Here is a 26988-nt window from a genome sequence, read left to right as displayed (position 1 = left end):
CTATGGATAGAGTTGTGCGCAGGAGGGTGGATGTGCTGGAAATGAGATGTTTGAGGACAATATGTGGTGTGAGGTGGTTTGATCGAGTAAGTAATGTAAGGGTGAGAGAGATGTGTGGAAATAAAAAGAGTGTGGTTGAAAGAGCAGAAGAGGGTGTTTTGAAAGGGTTTGGTCACATGGAGAGAATGATTGGGGAAAGATTGACCAAGAGGATATATGTGTCGGAGGTGGAGGGAACGAGAAGTGGGAGACCAAATTGGAGGTGGAAAGATGGAGTGAAAAAGATTTTGAGTGATCGGGGCCTGAACATGCAGGAGGGTGAAAGGCGTGCAAGGAATAGAGTGAATTGGAACGATGTGGTATACCGAGGTCGACGTGCTGTCAATGGATTGAACCAGGGCATGTGAAGCGTCTGGGGTAAACCATGGAAAGTTGTGTGGGGCCTGGATGTGGAAAGGGAGCTGTGGTTTCGGTGCATTATTACTTGACAGCTAGAGACTGAGTGTGAACGAATGGGGCCTTTGGTGTCTTTCCTAGCGCTGCCTCGCACACATGAGGGGGGAGGGGGTTGTTATTCCATGTGTGGCGAGGTGGCGATGGGAACAAATAAAGGCAGACAGTATGAATTATGTACATGTGTATATATGTATATGTCTGTGTGTGTATATATATGTGTACATTGAGATGTATAGGTATGTATATTTGCGTGTGTGGACGTGTATGTATATACATGTGTATGAGGGCGGGTTGGGCCATTCTTTCGTCTGTTTCCTTGCGCTACCTCGCTAACGCGGGAGACAGCGACAAAGCAAAATAAATGAAATATATATATATATATATATATATATATATATATATATATATATATATATATATATTTTTTTTTTTTTTTTTTCTTTTCATACTATTCGCCATTTCCCGCGATAGCGAGGTAGCGTTAAGAACAGAGGACTGGGCCTTTGAGGGAATATCCTCACCTGGCCCTCTTCTCCATTCCTTCTTTTGGAAAATTAAAAAAAAGAAAAAAAAAAAAGAGAGGGGAGGATTTCCAGCCCCCCGCTCCCTTCCCTTTTAGTCGCCTTCTACGACACGCAGGGAATACGTGGGAAGTATTCTTTCTCCCCTATCCCCAGGGAAAAAAAAAAAAAAAAATATATATATATATATATATATATATATATATATATATATATATATATATATATATATATATATATATATATATATATATATATATATATATATGTATATCACCACAGCCCAGCATTACACATTTCTGTCCTGCCTGTATCACGTCTGAACATAGCTAACATGGTTATTAAAAAGCACACGTCAACACAAGTCAACCTAGCATGTCATATCTTGACACAAACCAACTCAACTTAAGCAATTCCTATACAAAACAACCCCCAAGACAACATAGCCTCATACAACACAGCCCCGATCACTGCCTTACACAACACAGCACATCTCACCATAGCCAGGATATCCTTACTTCACAGCCCTGTCTTCCTAAAGGATCTTCTAGATGCCTGGATAACATTTTAACAACCTCACATCTGCTTCAAGTATACCTTCATCTTTGCCTCGAGTAAACCCTTATCCTTGCTTGAAGTACAACCTCCTCCTTGCCTCATGTCCACCCTCATTCTTGCCTCAAGAATAACCTCATCTTTGCCACAGGTCTGGGCCACCATCTACCGTTTCTTATAAGAAGAAAATGGCTCTTTGGGGGCACCAGTAGCCCCACCCCACCTCCCTTGATGGGTACCGCTAAGGGAAACTTGCAATATAGGAAACAGAAGTTCGAACACGAGAGACCATAGCTCGGTGAGGCCTGTAAAGAGGTGAATGTTGTTGGCCTCAAGAGAACGTTTAAGAGCTGTGTGTTTCTCATAATGGCTCGTTCCTGGCGTTCATGGTCGCTGGCTAACGAAGGAGCTAGAAGACAAAACACCTCTTTCCACCAGTAAACAATGATAAATCTCTTAATAACATCATCTTAACATTAATGAATTCATCCTATGTTGCTCGTCTAGTTTTCAGTAAGGGTTTTTCATATCATTCACTACCTATCATGGGAATTCATCATTTTCCTTTCTTAATACTTTCTTCATAAGATCTTATATTTGATCCACCGCTTTCGGGTGTTGAAGTGATGTCTCCTTGTCCGTTAGCATGATGCAAATGGCAGTACGTAGGATAGTTAGAGATGATAAAGACAAGGTTACTCTCCAAGATGACAATGGTTCCATCTAAAATCTTCGTGTATTTTCGGGACTCCGTTCTCAATCTTCCAGACTGCCATTTTATTCGACCTGGATCGTGTCATAAGGTGATCAACAGAAGGTATAGAAAGTAATAGGGTTTCAAAAAAAAAGTTTTACTGGATAGAAAAGAGAGACGCTGTATTGAAGGACATGATATCGAACACCGTTATAAGTTGGGTTTCATACCAGGTCACTTTGCACTGAGCCTTCCCACATGTTTAGCATATCCACAGTCTCAGGGTCTAACTCACTGCCAAGGCCTTTTGCCTCGAACCCTCCTTACTACACAGCGGCCAGCAGTCACTGGTTACACAGGACTCACTGTCTAAACTCCCTCAGGACATCTCCGTCTCCAGAACGACAGGCGGGAGAGGCATAAAATAGATAGAATAGCTTTTACGAGTCTGGACTTCCCATAGAGGGGGAGGGAGGGAGATGGCCAGCCGGCAGTGACGACCAACACTACGACCACCACCTCCTCTCAGCAGTGACCACCAGCAGTGATCATCAACAGTGATCACCAGCAATGACTAATTATAATGATCATTAACAGTGATAAACAACAGAGACCACCACGAAAGACCACCAGCAATGACCAACAAAAGTTGTCAACAGCAGTGACCATCAGCAGTGACAGTCGGAAGTAACCAGTAGCAGTAACCACCAGCAGTGATTACCAGCAGTGACCACCAGCAGTGACCACCAGCAGTGACCATCAGCTGTGGTTACCAGCAGTGACCACCAGCAGTGACCACCAGCAGTGACTGTAGTGGTGGTGGCTCAAGCGTACTTAATATCATGAGAGGAGTTTACGAATCTCCTTCTTGACGGGTGAATTCATGACTTATTGGACCTGTGGTGAGGGAGTCTGGTTCAAGATGAGGTAATGTTGGCCACGACGAATTCCTTCGCCATCATGTTCCTGTAGCAACTTAAGAGTCTGAGTTGGTCGTTAGGTTGCGTGCACTGCGTTGCGTGTACTGCTCTGCGTGCTCTGCGTTGCGTGTACTGCTCTGCGAGCACTGTGTTGCATGTACTGCTCTGCGTGCACTGCGTTGCGTGTACTGCTCTGCGTGCGCTGCGTTGCATGTACTGCTCTGCGTGCACTGCGTTGCGTGTACTGCTCTGCGTGCACTGCGTTGCGTGCACTGCTCTGCATGCACTGTGTTGCATGTACTGCTCTGCGTGCACTGTGTTGCACGTACTGTTCTGCGTGCACTGTGTTGCATGTACTGCTCTGCGTGCACTGTGTTGCGTGTACTGTTCTGCGTGCATTGCGTTGCATGTACTGCTCTGCGTGCACTGTGTTGCATGTACTGCTCTGCGTGGACTATGTTGCGTGTACTGTTCTGCGTGCATTGCGTTGCATGTACTGCTCTGCGTGCACTGTGTTGCGTGTACTGCTCTGCGTGCTCTGCGTTGCGTGTACTGCTCTGCGTGCACTGCGTTGCGTGTACTTGGTGATGATGGGGATGAAGAAAGGCATTGTTGACTGGTGTCATCAAAATCCCTCCTCCATCACTGGAGACATCGCCCAACCACAACGACACCAACGCCGAAAGCCGACCCTCAACTAACAACGGATTCTCCAGCACAGCAGACAAGCAGATTCTCCAACACAGAGGTAGACAAGAAGGTTCTCCAACACAGGAGTAGACAAGCAGATCCTCTAATACAGAGGTAGAGAAGCAGATTTTCCAACACATAGGTAGACAAGCAGATTCTCCAACACAGAAGTAAACAAGCAGATTCTCCAACACAAAGGTAGACAAGCAGATCATCCAACACAGGGTAGCCAAACAGATTCTCCAACACAGAGGTAGACAAGCAGATTCTCCAACACAGGAATAGACAAGAAGATTCTCCAACACAGAGGTAAACAAGCAAATTCTCCAACACAGTGGTAGAAAGCAGATTCTCCAACACAGGAATAGACAAGCAGATTCTCCAACACAGAGGTAGACAAGCAGATTTTCAAACAAAGAGCTAGTCAAGCAGATTCTCCAACACAAAGGTAGACAAGCAGATTCTACAACACAGAAGTAAACAAGCAGATTCTCCAACACAGAAGTAAACAAGCAGATTCTCCAACACAAAGGTAGACAAGCAGATCATCCAACACAGGGTAGCCAAACAGATTCTCCAACACAGAGGTAGACAAGCAGATTCTCCAACACAGGAATAGACAAGAAGATTCTCCAACACAGAGGTAAACAAGCAAATTCTCCAACACAGTGGTAGAAAGCAGATTCTCCAACACAGGAATAGACAAGCAGATTCTCCAACACAGAGGTACACAAGCAGATTCTCTAACACAGAGGTAAACAAGAAGACTCTCCAGCACAGAAGTAAACAAGCAGATTCGCTTTCTCCCGAACAAGACGAATAAAACTTGTGGTAATGCAAACAGTCTCACAGGAACAATACACAAGATCATGACCATTTGTCCTCAGGTTCCCAAACAGAACAACAGCGTAGACTCCGTAGCGTCATCTCCGTCAACACCGAGGGCACACAACCCATCAACCACCTCGACCTTGCAGTCCACCACGAGAACCTGTAGACGAAGAACTTCGCCATGGCAGAGACAGCCTCCAGCGGAGCCAGAATCCCCTCCAGAGCTGACACATTACTCAGGACTACACACGTGAAGAACGAGACTGGAAACTCCTTAGTAACATGAATTATGTCGGCCGCTTCTGCTACCCCGACCCCACCTTCAAGATGGTATCTCTATGCATCTCCAACGTGGTGATCCCACCAGTCACATCATGTGACATACGACCTCCAGTCCATCTTACAAACCACCGCTCAAGATCACACCCTCGACTTCCTCTACCAAGTAATCGAACACTAGAACTACAACTGAGTGACGGTGTCTTGCACGAACTCGATCAGCCACGTTACCCACACTGCCACTGGACACCTACGTTCCTAGTTACAGGTACACATCTCTCGCATCGAACCTGACTTATTCGTCATAATGAGAGCCCGAGAAATCAACTGCTATAACATTCTCCCTGCAACACTGACAGGAAAATAAGGACTTAAGGAAACGACACATAACACTCGATAAAGAGATTTACTTCAACGCTGTGTAATAAATCGTCTTAGAAATGAAGTGTTCCCTTTGTTGCCTCTCTAACCTTCGCGAGGAAGTGTCCGGAGCAAACAAAAAATGATATCTACACATCCCTATTCTCTAGCTGTCATCTATTATATTGCGCTGAAATCAGCTTCCACCATCCAAAGCCAAGCTCCACAGACCATTCCATGACTTACCTGGATCACATCCATGCCCTGGTTTTAGCCCACTGACAGCAATTTGTCCCGCGCATGTTACATCGATCCATCTAATTCTATCCAATGCGCTCTCACCCTCCTACATGTTCAGACCCCGGTACCCGGAAGCCTCTCTCATTCCTTCCTTCCACCTCCTTCTTGGTCTCTTCCTCCACCTTCCTCCTTCACCTTCTGACACGTGGATCCTCGGACGCAGCCTTCCACTGCTCATCTTTATCATACACACGAACCATATCAGTACACACTGGTCATCTCTGTCTGTCTGACTGTCTTTCCCTTACTCTTGTCATCCCAGACAAGAATGTCCCGCCTCACATCACATACTGTCCTCAAGCATTGTATTCCCAGTACGTCCACCCTCGTGCTTTTCTATCGTATTCACGGCCCAAGATTCACATCTATATAACACTGTCAGGAGTACAATACTTGCTAACATACCCGACACCGATCTTTGCCCTAACATACAACGACCTCTCCATCTACACACTCCTCAGTGCACCCAGGATCATAGCGCCCCTCATCCACGCTGTGACCCACTCCTAACCCTCATGATTCCATTCGCTGCCACATCCACTCCCTGATCCCTAAGCCACCCCACTTCCTCCAGGTTCATTTGTTGACTGGTCTCTAGGGCGTCCAATAAAGACCCTTCTGACCCTTTTAACTTTTCAATCATTGTCCCCTCTTCCCGCTGGTCATATTTCAGATGAATCCCTTCAACTGAATTGGTTCTGGGTTCATACCTCACACCCAGACCATCCTGCATCACCCTTCTACTGCCCCACACTGCCTTATTGTTCGTCACATTCACTCACTTTCGCCCAATAATTATGATGATAATACTAATAATGATAATACTAACAATGATGATAATAATGATAATAATAATATTATTCTTAATAATAATGATAATGATAACAATGATGATAATGATAATAATGATAATCATAAGTATAATGATAATAATAATGATAATAATTATAATAATAATAATAATAATAATAATGATAATAATGATAATAATAATAGTAATAATGATAATAATAATAATCATAATAATAATAATAATAATAAAAATGATAATAATAATAATAATAATGATAATAATAATGATGATAATAATGATAATAGTAATAATAATAATGACAATGATAATTATAATAATAATAATTATAATAATAATAATAATAATCATAATAATAATAATAATAATAATAATAATAATTATAATAATAATGATAATAATAATGACAATAATAATAATAATAGTAATGACAATAATGATAATAATCATAATAATAGTAATAATGATGATAATGATAATAATGATAATAATAGCAAAAGAAGGAACAGAGAAGAGGGCCAGGTGAGGATATTCCCTCAAAGACCCAGTCCTCTGTTCTTAACGCTACCTCGCTATCGCGGGAAATGGCAAATAGTATGAAAGAAAAGAAAAATTATAATGATAATAATAATAATAATGATAATAATGATAATAATAATAATAATGATAATGATGATAATGATAATGTCAATAATGATAATGATAATAGTGATGATAATAATAACAGTAGTACATTTTGTGATACATATCAGGGATATTCAACTGGCGGCCCGCGGGCCAAATCCGGCCCTTGAGTGGTTATCCATTGGCCCTTTGACAGACTCAGAAGAATTAAAACAAATTAAAGAAAACATCTATCCAAGTGCTTACGAAATTTGACATAGATTTTTATCATGACCAACTGTATCAATTAGTTAAATGAAACAAGGTCAATTGTAATAATGAGATGAATGAAATGTTTAGAAAAGAAAAAAAAATGGAGGTAACATGAATGTATGGCCGTCCATGAATCTGTTTCATCATCCGTCCCTACTTCTACAGTATTTGAATAGCCCTGATATATATATATATATATATATATATATATATATATATATATATATATATATATATATATATATATATATATATATATATATATATATATATCATACTTTGTCGCTGTCTCCCACGTTAGCGAGATAGAACAAAGTAACAAACGAAAGAATGGCCCAACCCACCCACATACACATGTATATACATACACGTCCACACACGCACATACATATACCTATACATTTCAACGTAAACCTATATATATACATACCCAGATATATACATATATATACATGTACATAATTCATACTTCCTGCCTTTATTCATTCCTGTCGCCACCCCGCCACACACGCGCGCGAGGTAGCGCTAGGAAAAGACAGCAAAGGCCACATTCGTTCACACTCAGGCTCTAACTGTCATGTACAATGCACCGAAACCACAGCTCCCTTTCTACATCCAGGCCCCACAAAACTTTCCATGGTTTACCCCAGACGCTTCACATGCCCTGATTCAATCCATTGACAGCACGTCGACCTCGTTATACCACATCGTTCCAATTTACTCTATCTCTTGCACGCCTTTCACCCTCCTGCATGTTCAGCCCCGATCACTAAAAATCTTTTTGACTACATCTTTCCACCTCTAACTTGGGCTCTCTCTTCTCCTCGTTCCCTCCACCTCTGACGCATATATCCTCTTTGTCAGTCTTTCCTCACTCATTCTCTCCATGTGACCAAACCATTTCAATACACCCTCTTCTGCTCTCTCAACCACAATCTTTTTATTACCACACATCTCTCTTACCCTTTCATTACTTACTCGATCAAACCACCTCACACCATATATTGTCCTCAGACATCGCATTTTCAACGCATTCACCCTCCTCCACACATATGCCTCGCAGCCATATAACATTGTTGGAACCAATATTCCTTCAAACATAGCTACTTTTGCTTTCTGAGATAATGTTCTCGACTTCCACAAATTCTTCAACGCTCCCAGAAGTTTCGCCCCATTCCCCACCCTGTGACTCATTCCGCTTCCATGGTTCCATCCACTGCCAAATCCACTCCCAGATATCTAAAACACTTTACTTCCTCCAGTTTTTCTCCATTCAAACTTTCCTCCCAACTGACTTGTCCCTCAACCCTACTGTACCTAATAACCTTGCTCTTATTCACATTTACTCTCAGATTCTTTCCACACTTTACCAAACTCAGTCACCAGTTTCTGCAGTTTCTCAAACGAATCAGCCACCAGCGCTGTATCATCAGCGAACAACAACTGACTTACTTCCCAAGCTTTCTCATCCACAACAGACTGTATGCTTGCCCCTCTTTCCAAAACTCCTGCATTCACCTCCCTAACAACCCCATCCATAAGTAAATTAAACAACCATGGAGACATCACTCACCCTTGCCGCAAACCAACTTTAACTGAGAGCCAATCACTTTTCTCTCTTCCTACTCATGCCTTCCATCTCAATAAAAACTTTTCACTGCTTCTAGCAACTTTCCTCCTACACCATATATTCTTAATACCTTCCACAGAGCATCTCTATCAACTCTAGCATATGCCTTCTCCAGATCCATAAATGCCACATACAAATCCATTTGCTTTTCTAAGTATTTCTCACATATATTCTTCAAAGCGAACACCTGATCCACACATCCGCTACCACTTCTGAAACCACACTGCTCTTCCCCAATCAGCTGCTTTGTACATGCCTTCACCCTCTCAGTCAATACCCTCCCATAATATTTCCCAGGAATACTCAACAAACTTATACCTCTGTAATTTGAGCATTCACCTTTATCCCCTTTGCCTTTGTACAATGACACCATGCATGGATTCCGTCAATCCTCAGGCACCTAACCATGAGTCATACATAATCAAATATCCTTACCAACCAGTCAACACACAGTCACCCCCTTTTCTGATGAATTCCACTGCAATACCATCCAAACCCACTGCCTTACCAGCTTTCATCATCCACAAAGCTTTTGCTACCTCTTCTCTGTTTACCAAGTCATTCTCCCTTACTCTCTCACTTCCCACACCGCCTAGACGAAAACACCCAATAACTGCCATTTTATCATCTAAAACATTCAACAAACCTTCAAAATATTCACTCTATCTCCTTCTCACATCACCACTAGTTGTTATCACCTCCCCATTAGCCCCCTTCACCGATGTTCCCATTTGTTTTCTTGTCTTTCGCACTTTATCTACCTCCTTCCAAAAAATCTTTTAATACTTCCTAAAATCTAATGATACTGTCTCACCCCAACTCTCATTTGCCCTCTTTTTCACCTCTTGCACCTTTCTCTTGACCTCCTGCCTCTATCATTTATATATCTCCCAGTCATTTCCACTATTTCCCTGCAAAACTCGTCCAAATGCCTCTCTCTTCTCTTTCACTAGTAATCTTACTTCTTCATCCCACCACTCACTGCCCTTTCAAATCTGCCCACCTCCCACGCTTCTCGGCCCAAAAGCATCTTTTGCGCAAGCCATCACTGCTTCCCTAAATACATCCCATTCCTCCCCCACTCCCCTTACGCCCTTTGTTCTCACCTTTTTCCATTCTGCACTCTGCCTTTCCTGGTACTTCCTCACACTAATCTCCTTCCCAAGCTCACTTACTCTTACTACTCTTTTCACTCCAACACATTTTCTCTTGTTTTCTGAAAACATATACAAATCTTTACCTTCGCCTCTACAAGATAATGATAGACATCCTTCCAGTAACACCTCTCAGCACATTAACATACAAAAGTCTCTCTTTCGCGCGTCTATCAATTAATACGTAATCTAATAACGCTCTCTGGCCATTTTTCCTACTTGCATACGTATACTTATGTATATCCCTCATTTTAAACCAGGTATTCCCAATCACCAGTCCTTTTTCAGCACACAAATCTACAAGCTCTTCGCCATTTCCATTTACAACATTGCACACCCCATGTACACCGATTATTCCCTCAACTGCCACATTACTCACGTTTGCATTCAAATCACCCATCACTATAACCCGGTTTCGTGTATCAAAACTACTAACACTCACTCAGCTGCTCCCAAAACACTTGCCTCTTATGATCTCTCTTCTCATGCCCAGGTGCATATGCACCAATAATCACCCATCTCTCTCCGTCCACTTTCAGCTTTACCCATATCAATCTAGAGTTTACTTTCTTACACTCTACCACATACTCTCACCACTCCTGCTTCAGGAGTAGTGCTACTCCTTCCCTTGCTCTTATCCTCTCACCAACCCCTGACTTTACTCCCAAAACATTCCCAAACCACTCTTCCCCTTTACCCTTGAGCTTCGTTTTTCTCAGAACCAAAACATCCAGGTTCCTTTCCTCAAACATACTACCTATCTCTCCTTTTTTCACATCTTGGTTACATCCACACACATTTAGATACCCCAATCTGAGCCTTCGAGGAGGTTGAGCACTCCCCGCGTGATTCATTCTTTTGTTTCCCCTTTTAGAAAGTTAAAATACAAGGAGGGGAGGGTTTCTATCCTCCCGCTCCCGTCCATTTTCGTCTCCTTCTACGACACGTGCTGTAACCTTCAGTAAATTACATAGGTTCACAATATCAAATTCCTGTGTTACTCCTCTGCCAAATGTTGACTGTTATTCAAGGGAGGAATTAATGGATTCACAACTTTTACCTGAGGAATGATTTTGCCTTATGACTCCTGGATTATATTTTATTCTTTCGTGTAATTTAGATCACCCGTGTAACTGACACACGACCAACGATCCTCACAATGTTGCATTCAATTTACAGAAAAATTAGTTACGGTATTTTCGATACGAGTATCTATCAGCTTATGTTCAGCAACTCTTACATTGTGTTAGCGTTTCATTCACGTAGGTCTGGTCTTGCACGAGGGAGTCAAGGTAGGCGTGTGTGTTGCAGTAATATGGGAACTGGAAATTTCACAGTGGGGATAAGTCTCCAACACACACACACAGTATATCAGCGTTATGAGTATTGTGAAGGTTCACCACGACAGAATACATCTCCAACAACAGTCCATGAGTGCTCGAGAACAAGCAAAGTTCACCAACACAGAAAACGTCTCCACCAACAGTCCATGAGAGCTCGAGAACAAGCAAAGTTCACCAACACAGAAAACGTCTCCACCAACAGTCCATGAGTGCTCGAGAACAAGCAAAGTTCACCAACACAGAAAACGTCTCCACCAACAGTCCATGAGTGCTCGAGAACAAGCAAAGTTCACCAACAAAGAAAACGTCTCCACCAACAGTCCATGAGAGCTCGAGAACAAGCAAAGTTCACCAACAAAGAAAACGTCTCCACCAACAGTCCATGAGTGCTGGAGAACAAGCAAAGTTCACCAACACAGAACACGTCTCCACCAACAGTCCATGAGTGCTGGAGAACAAGCAAGGTTCACCAACACAGAACACGTCTCCACCAACAGTCCATGAGTGCTGGAGAACAAGCAAGGTTCACCAACACAGAACACGTCTCCACCAGCATGTTTGTAAGTGCTGGAGAACCATGAAGGTTTGTCAGCACAAACACGTGACTTCACTAAAGCTGTGACCTTATATACAGGTCTACACCGTGGGTAATGAAGGCCAGGTATCCAGGTGGACGGTAGGCATCTACCCTAACACGAGTGACCTGTGACCTGGGGACAATAGGATAAATCCTCAAAAATGTTACTAAAGCAAAAGGATAATATCTTACTGTGGTAATGAATCTACTCAAGAACTCAAGAAAATGGTATTGAAACTTACACACCCACACCCGCACACACACACACATACACACACACACACACACACACACACACACACACACGTCCACACACACACACACACACACACACACACACACACGGACTTCTGTGTTGTAGCGGTTAGCATGTATGGGCAGTCTGGGATCCAGGCCGCAAAGGTTCGAATCCTGTAGGCGGCAGCCGGTCCACAGTCCACGCAGCTGTTCATCCTCCCCTATGGGCTGGTCGATAAAATGGGCACCTGGCATAGGCTAGAGTGTGTGTGTGTATGTGTGTGTGTGTGTATATGTGTGTGTGTGTGTGTGTGTGTGTGTGTGTGTGTGTGTGTGTGTGTGTGTGTGCAAACTTACATAGGAGTAAAAGACATGGTACATCTATACACGGCTAAGAAGACGGGGCATCACGATTGTAAGACTTTCTCTCCTTAACATACACATAATAATCCCACAAACCTAGGATGGGACTGAGCGAAAGAAGCCTTCACTATGATCATCATCCAGCAGGATATAAACTTCAGGATTCTGAATACGCGAGAGACTTAGGAACTGAATTCGTCCTTAACCTGTCACCAGTGTCTCACACTGGGAGAGTAGTAAGGTAGATAAACCGTTTCCCGGTGAGTATTGAGGTAACTACAATGTATATGAATACGGAAATATTTAGTAAGCTCTTCCTATACGACGTAAGGCCAAAAGTAGAATACTCCCCTGAGCATCGTGTCTCCTACTCTTGGAGCATTCCAACAGCAGCAGCAGCAGCCTATGGTCGTACTCCTGTCCTGACTGAGGAGCGTTAAAGTGGTGGCCAGAACCATCTTACTCTCTCCATGTCAGGATTGCTGGTCTTACTTTCTCTCTCATCAAAACGGGACTACTGGGCTAGTCCTGCCATTTCCTTACAAGCATCATACACCCTCTCAAACTTCACTTATTTTCTTCACATAAGATCACTTGACATCTCGAAATCATGATAGAGTTCAACAAACCTACAACCTCCTATTCACGGGGTGCTAAGAATCTCTGGCTTCCCACCTGACACTTATGCTAATGAGATGGAGGAGCTCATACAGTAGGTGTACCAGCCCCTCCCACGACCTTCCTCTCTCTGTTCTAATAGATCTGCCTCTTTTTCTGTTATCTCTACCAACATTCGTGGCGTCTCTAGTAACCTAGTTGTCTAATGATGTTCTCACTCGCCCCTTTCTCATATCCAACTATGATTACGACTCACGATTCTGGCTCAAAGATGGTGGCTGTGATTGATCCAGCATCAACACACATGTGGCACGCCTCGAGGAGCTCAAGTCCCCTACCCTTGATGTTACCTGGCTCAAGGTGTGTCTCCCTACTACTGCTGTTTTTCTGTTTCGTCTACTGCTCTCCAAAATTCTAAAAAATTTATATCTCTCTCCGACTATCCAAACTCCTGCCATGAGGCTGTGATATCATCTCAACCAAAGGACGAGGTTTTCTGCTGAAGGGATTTCAACTTTCACCGTAGGGAATGGTTGAATTCCTTCCATGCAGATGGTAGGAGGGCTGAAGTCCTCACGTTCTCCATTCTCAATGACTTAGAGCAAATCATCTCCCACCTTACCCATATTCCTGACCGTTGTGGCCACTCTCCTAATATTCTGGACCTGTTTTGCACCTCTGATCCATTGTGCTATAGCTACAAAATTTCGCCCCCGTTTAGTTCATCTGATCACACTCTCATAAATGTATCTGTTTCAACGGCACTTTCCCCTCCAGCAGCCCCTTCTAAGCGTTAGTACTGGACCTCAGCACAGTTGACTGGAGAAACTAACGAAACTTCTTTTCTGACTTTCCTTGGGTAATTACTGTGTCTTATGTGATTATGCTTCCATTTCCGTCAAACACATAGCAGAGGTTAATGGTGAGGGTATGAAAGCATTCATCCACCTTTCCTCTGAGACGACCTCTTCTTACAGTACTTGATTCAACCGTTCCCGTTCTGAGGCCATTCAGGCATATCAGGCTTGGAAAAACTCTCTTTCCTCTGACTTCCATCAGCATTTATCACTGCCCGTAATGACTGCAAGTACGTAATCCGTGAGGCAAAGCGTTCCTTTATTGAAAGGTAGTGTGATAACCTCTCCTCTTCATCCAATGATAGATCTTTCTGGTCTTTAGCAATGAAAATAGTAGATGCCAAAGAAAAGGGCGACAGTTATAGAGGTTTTATACATCACCCTTCTTAGGGTAGACAAAGAAACTCTCTTTAGTTCCCGTTTCTTCTCTAGCTCCACCTTGGATGACTCAGACATTCCTTCACCCTATGATGCTCCTTTTATTAATCCTACGGTTCTTCTCGTAATCTCTTCTCGAAATCTGATTAGGACTTCTCTCTTTCTCTCTGGATACAAACGAGGTCTATGAACCTAAAAGCATTCAACCCCATGTTATAAAAGAATGCGCTTCCGAACTTGCAACTGTGCATGTTCGTCTGCTCCGTTTCTGTTTAAAAACCATAGAGTTTCTTTTTCTATGGAAGCGTTAATTGATGCATCCCATCCATAGGAAAGGTGACCGTTCTAACCCCTCTAACTGTATTCCCGTTGCTTTGACATCTACTGCTTCCAAAGTCTCTGAATCCCCCTCAACTCTCATATTCTCAGGTGAGATCCCCTGGTTATATTCTTTCCTATCCTACTAACGTTTGGTCATCATCCATGAAAGATTTTGAAGAATCCTATGTAGTTGTCCTTGTGTAGCACTGGAGCCTCATCTCAAAGCTCCTTCTTTTGGATTCCCTCCCTCACCTTTCTCCCTCTTATCCTCCTCTCAGACTGGTATATCTCCGTAGTTGTTGGTGGATGAGTCCTCTCCCACTCTCTCCATCAGCAGTGGTGTCCATCAAGGTTCAGCACTGTCTCCCACACTTATTTTCCTTTTAATCAACGAGTTCTTGTCTTCTACAGGTAACCAACTGCACTCATCTGCTGACGACTGAATACTGCATTCCTCATCACCCTTCAACTCTGCTCCCTCTTCTCTCACTCGATCTGCATCCAGTATCGACACAGCTTCCTCAATAAACTCAGAATTGGATATGATATCTCAGTTGAGTAGACGAAGTATGGTTAAGTTTAATGCCTCCAAGACCCAGTTTCTACCCATCTCTGTATCGTAAATTCCTCACAACTTTCCTCTCTATTTCAACTGTTCTGTAATTCCACCTCTTGACTCAATGAACATACTTGGCATTACTGTAACATCCACTCTCTCTCGAAAATCCCACATTACGGAACAAGCTTAGGCTGCCTCTGGGTGTCATGTTTAGATGTCGAAATTTCTTTTCTTCCGAACAGCTACTCCTTTTAGACAAAGGACTGATCCGTCCTTGTATGGAGTACTGCTTTCACGTCTTGGGTGGTTCTAGCTCTGCATCCTTACTTGACATCCTTACTTGACAGTCTGACTTATAAACTCTCCCAGGCTAACTTCAAAATTTGAACCACTTACTTTACGTCGCAATATTGGCTCACTTTCTCTCTGCTATAGGTATTACTTTGGTGTATGCTCCCGAGAGCTGGCTGCTTATGTGCCCCCACCACTAGCTAGACCACGCAATACTCAGCACGCTGCTGCGTCACATGATGACAGTGCGGCCATTGGCAACTCAAGGGTGGTTCACTTTGATAACTGCTTCTCTCCCTACACCTCGAAGCTTTGGAACTCTATATCTCATAACTTTCCCAATAAATATGACCTGACACTTTTTAAAAGAGGCATTTCCACTTCCTGCAAAATTCGTAAATTCTTTTCCTTGTCTTCTCTTTTCGCTTTTCATATTAACCTCAATTAAGGCCCAGCCCAGGTGATGACTTTTAACTGTGACTGGAGCCTCCATCGTTAAGAAATACGAGATGTTCACCACAACTACAGATGCATGAATAGCTGATAAAGAACATTCAGGCGAGGGAAATAAATATGACACCAGAAGTAAGATAGATTAATTACAGGGAAAAGCTGGGAGACTATAACTTACCCACCATTGAAGAGAGAGGAGTGAGGGGTGACCAGATCACAAGCTAAGTTTTTAAACCAAAATGACGTGGACAATGAACAGTTCATCGACAAGATAATGGATAGATAGAGACAATAACATGAATTAAAGAAGAATCTTATTAGGAAGGATGTAATCATGGAGTATTTGTATAACATAAGAGTGATGGATGAATGGAATAAATCTGGTGATAATGTCGTAATTGTCGACATCACGCAAGAGTATTAAAAGCTGTATGATAGTAGAGACGGTTCAAGAGATGGGGGCTCCACCAGTGCAGAACTACCCCTTCCCCCGTTGTATAGTGCGAACAAGTAATCGTACACACACACACACACACACACACACACACACACACACACACACACACACTGGAGCAGCACCCTTTCTGCCAAGATTCAAAGAGACTTCAAGCTTCGGCAGCTTTTGTATGAGTACAGTGAGGGAGCAGATTATAGACGACCCAGAAAATAAAACATCTAGATATAGTTATCACCTGTGATGGACTGATGTGTAGGATAGTTGTGAAGGCGAGAAAACAAGACATTTCAAATCGAGAGTTCAAGAATGCTGCCAAACTCACCAAACTAATACTTCACGTTGTTGTTTATAAAAGTTTATAAAAGAATTATACCAAGGAGCATATCCGGTGAAGTAGAAAAAAATAATGAAAAGATGAAACATTACTAATAGGAAACTCAACCATCTGCTGTGCCAGCAACTATCTATTTTTCTGGATAAAATCTGTTCAGAGCCAATAGAATAAACAACACTTTTTCATAGGTTAATGGGAAGAAATTTAGGCCTTCATCATTGTATGAATCATATAAACTGGTGCCCACAAGCCAAGAAGGATATTTAGACCAGCGAGTCAAATCAGGCTACACTATACCTGTTAACAAAGATACACTCGACCAACCTAGGTAACTCTAGTTTTATTGGAATCTCAACTTAGAAATTAATTCAGACATGGGAGAGTACCATGACCAATCAGTTTTAAGGCCAGTACCACAAGAAAGGGGCTACGGGAAGGGAGCAAGGGGGGATGAATCACCTGAGTCCATAAGGTTGAGGAAAGTAGTTAAACTTATCGGGATACAAGATCAGAAGTTAACGTAGTCAGAGAGGGAAATTAAGAGCAACCAAACCAAATGAGACGCAGAGTCAGATGAGAGAGGAAATAATGAAATTGATAAATATAGTTGAAGGGCGTGAACGACGACTGAAATTAGAGGAATATAGCCAGAGGACAGAAGGTGTAGTGAAGAAAAGCGATAAGGGAAAGAAGTGTCTTTTCTGGAGGTCCCCCATACTATATGACCAAAGGAAATGCCCATAATACAGAGAAGAGAAACAGTCAGCAATAACAATGAATGGGAGTGGAAAGCTTGAACACTTTCTAGAACTGTTCAACAGAATCAGAACATAAAGACTGATGCTGTAGAACAAAGATCTGGGATAACTGAAAAAGTGAGACACGAGGAATTAAGTGAAGCTGTGGAGAGAATGATAATACAATGTTGGAGACGAACAATCGGGAAAATCTATGGTCATGTACATGTAAGATTTAAAAAGGTGCTGAAAAACAGGATGAATGTTTGTGGAAAAAGATTAGATAAAAGAATGTAAGAGAAAAATATGAGATATCGAGGTTGACAGACAGACGTCGAGGAATTCTGATCAGTGGGTAGCATCAGAATCAGGAAGAACAGTGAAGTATGAGGCTGATAAGGGTCAATGACTGATGATCTTTGGCTTGGAAGAAGACCATACGCCACACAAGGAGGTAAAGGAAAAGGAGGAAGAACGACTGATAAACACACTACCACAGGCTCTACAGACGTTATGAAAACTATTTATTCTATAAAGAGACGAGACTTGATGGATACGGTCAAGACCTACTGGGACAACCGGTAATGGTTTCGTCTGATTCAGAGTGAAGCAACCTGGAGGTATTTAGACTGGCTAAACTCTTAAAGGACAATGAAGAATTCATTGGGTCTTCACCAGAGGTGATAGACAAAGGAGTGAAACAGAGAAACAAAGCATACATTCAGGACACAAAAAACGGAGGACCTTATGTGTGGCACAAGGACGTAACAGCCCAACCATTACCACAGACAGAGTCAAGAATGATAAGTGATAGAAATATGACAATGAAAGTAATGTATACAAATGCAGATGGACAAGTAGTAAATGGAACGTACAAAGCTGGAGTTCAAGTATGCATCAAAGGGAAAATGCACCTGTTATTGTTGAAGATGCGAAGACAAAACTTATCAAAGAGAAAAGATATCACATGCTTTATCTAGATGGACGCACGATACCCAGGAGGAAAAGGCATGGCGAAGGAGGAGGAAAGGTCTTATCAGACGACAATCTTAAGATAAGAAAAATACTGGAATATGAGACGTTCAGACAATACATAATGGTAATAACTACAGGAATGGTGTTCATAATACATAATCCAGCAGGTAACTATGACGAACTATACAATAGCAATGAACGAACACTGAGGATAGGAAAGCAGTAAAACATGAACTCACAAACAGCAGAGCACTGATAATGGAGTATTTTGGTCAGAGAGAGACAGACTGAGGGAATTTATATTACCATGGATAAACAATACTGGAGACACAAGTTCTTCAGAATGTGTTCAGATAAATCTACACCAGCAAGTCGCTGAGGACACGTGGGTCAGGGAGACTTCTACACCATCATTACCAGATCTTATCCTCACACATTCTAGCATGTGTATTAAGAGTGTCGTGCATGATGCACCAACTGGAAAAGTGATCATGTGAGGCATTGAGTATGATTATGAGTAAATCAGATTGTGAAAAGAGCAGAGATGAGACCAGGCTCGAAGAAAAAGAAACAAAATTGTGAAAACTACACAAAACTTAGAACAAATTCTGACATTGGGAAAATGAGTATATAGCCAGGAGGCAAGGTAGTGTTGTGTAGGGTTTTGTGAACACTATAATGAAGGAGTAACAACATGGGTACCACTAGTCTTGAATGCAGATGGTAGGTAAAAAAAAATAGGTGAACTCCAATAAAAGGAAAATATATAGAAAATAAGTGAAAGAGCTTAGCAATGAGACGGGGAAAAGATATAGGCGGTATTCCAGCCAACCATCATCTCAGATTATCAGGAAACAAGAAATGAAAGGAAAGGAAATAATTCCAAACATATCTACGTATTCATCAGAAGCAAAATCTTATTTAAAGTGATTCTAATACGGTTTAGAGATTCAGATGAAAAGGTTGCAGAAGATGATGCAAGATATTCAAGTTACTGAATGACAGGTTCAGAAGTAGTTCCATAAAGGAAGATGTTAAAGTTCTAACATCTGTGAGATGGAATGGGAAGGTGTTGGAAAGCACTGTGGGACACAGAAAAGATAAACAGTGCTTAAGGGTCTGACCCATAGAAGGCGCTTAGACTTGATTAAATTTTTCCATATGTACTGAGGATGTGTCCAGATACACTTGACATGTTACTGGAAAAGTAGTTCAAGGCGTCATTAGAGACAGGTGAAGTCCCAAGGGAATGGCAGAGAACAAAACTCACATCTGTTTTTATGAAAGAGAATCGGAAACAAGCACTGACATACACACTGGACTCCCTGACGAGCATGATGTGATATATATTGGAAAAGATAATCGGAAACAAAAGCGATAGATTTCCATAAAGGATGACCTACCTAAGTGAGAAACAACATGGTTTCAGAGAGAGACGATCATGTATAACGAACCTTATATATTTCTAGGAGAGAGTGAGCTCCGTTTTAGAGAAAAGAGGTGGCTGGGTGGACTGTCTGTATATGGACTGCCAGAAAACACCTAACACTATACCACACCGGCTAGCAGATAACATGGGCCTTCAAGCAGGGATACAGAGGTGACTCATTCCATTGAAGGACAGATTATCTCAGAGGGAAAAGGCAAAGGACAGATTCAGAGAAGCCTTGTCCAAATGGTTTGACGTTACCAATGGCATGCCAGAGCATTCTGCTGGATTCTGTTTCTCCACTTGATCTATGTAAATAAACTGACAGGAGGAAGAGACTCTTACCTGAATATGTTTGCGGATGATACTGAAGTCTTGAGGAAAGTCAAAGGAAAGAAGGATATATATATGTATACATATGTATATATATATATATATACATATATATATATATATATATATATATATATATATATCATACAAACCTCCAACAGCCAGGATCGAACCCGGGACCCCTGTGCAACAGGCGGGAGCGCTACCGCTATGCTATGATCGACCCTATAGGTTCAGTAAAATGCTATCTGCTGGCTGTGTGAGCCTGATGGGATATGACCGGTGTAGACCCCGTTGCTCACTAACGTGAGACTAAGGGTATTCGAATACATAATATTCGAATAGTCATTTCCCTATAGAGGCGATCATGTTTTGGACAATCACATGTTTACCAGATGACGTCCTACCTTCGTTTCTTCGATGTATATCAACTGACTGTTATATTCCTCTCTTGTATCTCCCCTGATGATGTGATTATTACACGAAAGTGCACTTGGGAACTTTTCGTGTTTCATTTTCCCCGTGGACTCATAGGAATATCTTGATCACGCGCAAAATTGTGATCCTTTCCAATATATATATATATGGAGGGATGTCTGATCATTATCTTGTGGAGGCTAAGGTGAAGATTTGTATGGGTTTTCAGAAAAGAAGAGTGAATGTTGGGGTGAAGAGGGTGGTGAGAGTAAGTGAGCTTCGGAAGGAGACTTGTGTGAGGAAGTACGAGGAGAGACTGAGTACAGAATGGAAAAAGGTGAGAACAATGGAAGTAAGGGGAGTGGGGGAGGAATGGGATGTATTTAGGGGATCAGTGATGGATTGCGCAAAAGATGCTTGTGGCATGAGAAGAGTATGAGGTGGGTTGATTAGAAAGGGTAGTGAGTGGTGGGATGAAGAAGTAAGAGTATTAGTGAAAGAGAAGAGAGAGGCATTTGGACGATTTTTGCAGGGAAAAAATGCAATTGAGTGGGAGACGTATAAAAGAAAGAGACAGGAGGTCAAGAGAAAGGTGCAAGAGGTGAAAAAAAGGGCAAATGAGAGTTGGGGTGAGAGAGTATCATTAAATTTTAGGGAGAATAAAAAGATGTTCTGGAAGGAGGTAAATAAAGTGCGTAAGACAAGGGAGCAAATGGGAACTTCAGTGAAGGGCACAAATGGGGAGGTGATAACAAGTAGTGGTGATGTGAGAAGGAGATGGAGTGAGTATTTTGAAGGTTTGCTGAATGTGTTTGATGATAGAGTGGCAGATATAGGGTGTTTTGGTCGAGGTGGTGTGCAAAGTGAGAGGGTTAGGGAAAATGATTTGGTAAACAGAGAAGTGGTAGTAAAAGCTTTGCGGAAGATGAAAGCCGGCAAGGCAGTGGGTTTGGATGGTATTGCAGTGGAATTTATTAAAAAAGGGGGTGACTGTATTGTTGACTGGTTGGTAAGGTTATCTAATGTATGTATGACTCATGGTGAGGTGCCTGAGGATTGGCGGAATGCGTGCCTAGTGCCATTGTACAAAGGCAAAGGGGATAAGAGTGAGTGCTCAAATTACAGAGGTATAAGTTTGTTGAGTATTCCTGGTAAATTATATGGGAGGGTATTGATTGAGAGGGTGAAGGCATGTACAGAGCATCAGATTGGGGAAGAGCAGTGTGGTTTCAGAAGTGGTAGAGGATGTGTGGATCAGGTGTTTGCTTTGAAGAATGTATGTGAGAAATACTTAGAAAAGCAAATGGATTTGTATGTAGCATTTATGGATCTGGAGAAGGCATATGATAGAGTTGACAGAGATGCTCTGTGGAAGGTATTAAGAATATATGGTGTGGGAGGCAAGTTGTTAGAAGCAGTGAAAAGTTTTTATCGAGGATGTAAGGCATGTGTACGTGTAGGAAGAGAGGAAAGTGATTGGTTCTCAGTGAATGTAGGTTTGCGGCAGGGGTGTGTGATGTCTCCATGGTTGTTTAATTTGTTTATGGATGGGGTTGTGAGGGAGGTGAATGCAAGAGTTTTGGAAAGAGGGGCAAGTATGAAGTCTGTTGGGGATGAGAGAGCTTGGGAAGTGAGTCAGTTGTTGTTCGCTGATGATACAGCGCTGGTGGCTGATTCTTGTGAGAAACTGCAGAAGCTGGTGACTGAGTTTGGTAAAGTGTGTGAAAGAAGAAAGTTAAGAGTAAATGTGAATAAGAGCAAGGTTATTAGGTACAGTAGGGTTGAGGGTCAAGTCAATTGGGAGGTGAGTTTGAATGGAGAAAAACTGGAGGAAGTGAAGTGTTTTAGATATCTGGGAGTGGATCTGGCAGCGGATGGAACCATGGAAGCGGAAGTGGATCATAGGGTGGGGGAGGGGGCGAAAATTCTGGGGGCCTTGAAGAATGTGTGGAAGTCGAGAACATTATCTCGGAAAGCAAAAATGGGTATGTTTGAAGGAATAGTGGTTCCAACAATGTTGTATGGTTGCGAGGCGTGGGCTATGGATAGAGTTGTGCGCAGGAGGATGGATGTGCTGAAAATGAGATGTTTGAGGACAATGTGTGGTGTGAGGTGGTTTGATCGAGTAAGTAACGTAAGGGTAAGAGAGATGTGTGGAAATAAAAAGAGCGTGGTTGAGAGAGCAGAAGAGGGTGTTTTGAAATGGTTTGGGCACATGGAGAAAATGAGTGAGGAAAGATTGACCAAGAGGATATATGTGTCGGAGGTGGAGGGAACGAGGAGAAGAGGGAGACCAAATTGGAGGTGGAAAGATGGAGTGAAAAAGATTTTGTGTGATCGGGGCCTGAACATGCAGGAGGGTGAAAGGAGGGCAAGGAATAGAGTGAATTGGAGCGATGTGGTATACCGGGGTTGACGTGCTGTCTGTGGATTGAATCAAGGCATGTGAAGCGTCTGGGGTAAACCATGGAAAGCTGTGTAGGTATGTATATTTGCGTGTGTGGACGTATGTATATACATGTGTATGGGGGTGGGTTGGGCCATTTCTTTCGTCTGTTTCCTTGCGCTACCTCGCAAACGCGGGAGACAGCGACAAAGCAAAAAAAAAAAAAAAAATATATATATATATATATATATATATATATATATATATATATATATATATATATATATATATATATATATATATATATATGTATATATATATATATATATATATATATATATATATATATATATATATATATATATATATATATATATATATATATATATATACAGCGCTGGTGGCTGATTCATGTGAGAAACTGCAGAAGCTGGTGACTGAGTATGGTAAAGTGTGTGGAAGAAGAAAGTTAAGAGTGAATGTGAATAAGAGCAAGGTTATTAGGTACAGTAGGGTTGAGGGTCACGTCAATTGGGAGGTGAGTTTGAATTGAGAAAAACTGGAGGAAGTGAAGTGTTTTAGATATCTGGGAGTGGATCTGGCAGCGGATGGAACCATGGAAGCGGAAGTGGATCATAGGGTGGGGGAGGGGGCGAAAGTTCTGGGGGCCTTGAAGAATGTGTGGAAGTCGAGAACATTATCTCGGAAAGCAAAAATGGGTATGTTTGAAGGAATAGTGGTTCCAACAATGTTGTATGGTTGCGAGGCGTGGGCTATGGATAGAGTTGTGCGCAGGAGGATGGATGTGATGGAAATGAGATGTTTGAGGACAATGTGTGGTGTGAGGTGGTTTGATCGAGTGAGTAACGTAAGGGTAAGAGAGATGTGTGGAAATAAAAAGAGCGTGGTTGAGAGAGCAGAAGATTGTGTTTTGAAGTGGTTTGGGCACATGGAGAGGATGAGTGAGGAAAGATTGACCAAGAGGATATATGTGTCGGAGGTGGAGGGAACGAGGAGAAGAGGGAGATCAAATTGGAGGTGGAAAGATGGAGTGAAAAAGATTTTGTGTGATCGGGGCCTGAACATGCAGGAGGGTGAAAGGAGGGCAAGGAATAGAGTGAATTGGAGCGATGTGGTATACCGGGGTTGACGTGCTGTCAGTGGATTGAATCAGGGCATGTGAAGCGTCTGGGGTAAACCATGGAAAGCTGTGTAGGTATGTATATTTGCGTGTGTGGACGTATGTATATACATGTGTATGGGGGGGGGTTGGGCCATTTCTTTCGTCTGTTTCCTTGCGCTACCTCGCAAACGCGGGAGACAGCGACAAAGTATAATAAAAATAAAAAAAAAAAAAAAAATATATATATATATATATATATATATATATATATATATATATATGAGATGTTAATTTTCCAAAAGAAGGAACAGAGAATTGGGCCAGGTGAGGGTATTCCCTCAAAGGCCCAGTCCTCTGTTCTTAACGCTACCTCGCTAATGCGGGAAATGGCGAACAGTTTGAAAGAAAAGAAAGATATATATATATATATATATATATATATATATATATATATATATATATATATATATATATATACAAGAGTAACATTCAGGCATATGGATAACATCTTACATTAGACCAAAACCAGAATATGCTCTCCAGTTTGGCCATCACACCTAAGGAAGCACAACGAGTTAACTGAGAATGTTCAGAGGAGGGCAGAGAGAACGAGGTAACTGAATTCAGATAGCTGAGTTACAAGGAAAGGTTAGAGTCCTTAAGTTGGTCCACCATTGAAGAGAAAAGTGTAAGGGGTGACCCGATCATTACATTTAAGCTTTTGAAACAGCCTGATAACGTCAGCATTGACCAGTTCTTCGAAAGACGCTAGGAGAGAACAACTGAGGCCAGAACATGAAATTATGCAGTAAATTAGCTTCAAAAAAGATGCAGACAAGAACTTTGATTGTAAAAGTGTTGTGGATGAATGGAATAAACTGAGTTATGTGACAGTAAATGTGGACAGCATACAGAAGTTGGAGAATTTGTATGACAGTAGACTAAATTCAAGAGATGGGGCCCCGCCAGTGTAGAACTCCCTCCCTGTTCAGTACAAATGGGTAATCAATTATTCAAACCGCATAAATAACTCTCTTCTCTTGTCGACACGGCTGACTTACCCTGAAATAATAGACAATAGAAAATTATAAGTTTTTGTCACTCATTCTAATCCCCCTTCCCCCTTCCCCCTTGTCCACGTTCAAAGTACCAGTAATTAGAGTGCCTGTGTTGCCTTAGTTAATTACCTCCCATGTTTGAATACGAGCAAAATCTATTTGACAATTCCTGAAGGTTTATCTAATTGTGTAGTAAATGATAGTCATCTTTATACACCATACATCTGCTGAGTGAGAAACAGACTGACAGAGAAATAGAGCCAGAGAGGGTCTTGTGTTATCATCATCAGGTTACTATTTACCTCCGGAAAAACTATTGCAATAACATTCGAGTTCAGAGTAGGATTTAGTTGGTAACAGTGTCCCGAGCACTGAGGCGAGGACGCCCTCCTGATATGGTGGCTATACTTGATGCTCTCTAGGACGCTAATGAAAGAGGGAGGCCGCCTGATATGGCTGCACCTCAGGCTTCGTACGAGTTAGTGAGTCTTATCTCGACGTAACGAGTCATGATAGAGCTTATGCCTCCATAAAGGAGCTTCAACTTAACCCCCCCCCCCCCTTGTACAACAGATAGGGGAAGCCTTTTCCCGCTAAAGTTAGGGAGTGACGAGGACGGATCCAATAATACCGGTATCGCCCAATCAAAGGTAAGGTTACATACTACAATCAATCGCGTGATCCGACACAAACTCTTCGCGCCTAAGTAGCTAATCATATGCCATGGCTCGGAAATTCTACTCAAAAGTCGGTAAGAACAACAGTTCCTAGAGTCACTGTACCTGAGGACCCTTTGCATTGCTTCATAACTACTTAACCAACCAGCCAACACTAGTAGTGCCAGGCAACACCAACAGTGCCAAGTGACAATAAAAGTGCCAGGCGATACTAACAGTGCCAGGCGACACCAACAGTGCCAGGCTTCGTCAACAGTGCCAGGCGACACCAACAGTGCGAGGCAACACCAACAGTGACAGGTAAGACCAACAGTGCCAGGCAACACCAACAGTGCCAGGCAACACCAACAGTGCCAGGTGACACCAACAGTGCCAGGCTTCGCCAACAGTGCCAGGCGACACCAACAGTGCCAGGTGACACCAACAGTGCCAGGCTTCGCCAACAGTGCCAGGCGACACCAACAGTGCCAGGCGACACCAACAGTGCCAGGTGACACCAACAGTGCCAGGCTTCGCCAACAGTGCCAGGCGACACCAACAGTGCCAGGCGACACCAACAGTGCCAGGCGACACCAACAGTACCAGGTAACACCAACAGTGCCAGACGACACCAACAGTGCCAGACGACACCAACAGTGCCAGGCTTCGCCAACAGTGCCAGGTGACACCAACAGTGCCAGGTAACACCAACAGTGCCAGGCGACACCAACAGTACCAGGTAACACCAACAGTGCCAGACGACACCAACAGTGCCAGACGACACCAACAGTGCCAGGCTTCGCCAACAGTGCCAGGTGACACCAACAGTGCCAGGCGACACCAACAGTGCCAGACGACACCAACAGTGCCAGGCGACACCAACAGTGCCAGGCGACACCAACAGTGCCAGGTAACACCAACAGTGCCAGGTAACACCAACAGTGCCAGGCGACACCAACAGTGCCAGGCGACACCAAAAGTGCCAGGCGACACCAACAGTGCCAGGCGA

The sequence above is a fragment of the Panulirus ornatus genome, chromosome 11 (assembly GCF_036320965.1).
Source record: "Panulirus ornatus isolate Po-2019 chromosome 11, ASM3632096v1, whole genome shotgun sequence".
Lineage (NCBI taxonomy): Eukaryota > Metazoa > Arthropoda > Malacostraca > Decapoda > Palinuridae > Panulirus > Panulirus ornatus.
This window is presented reverse-complemented; position numbering follows the sequence as displayed.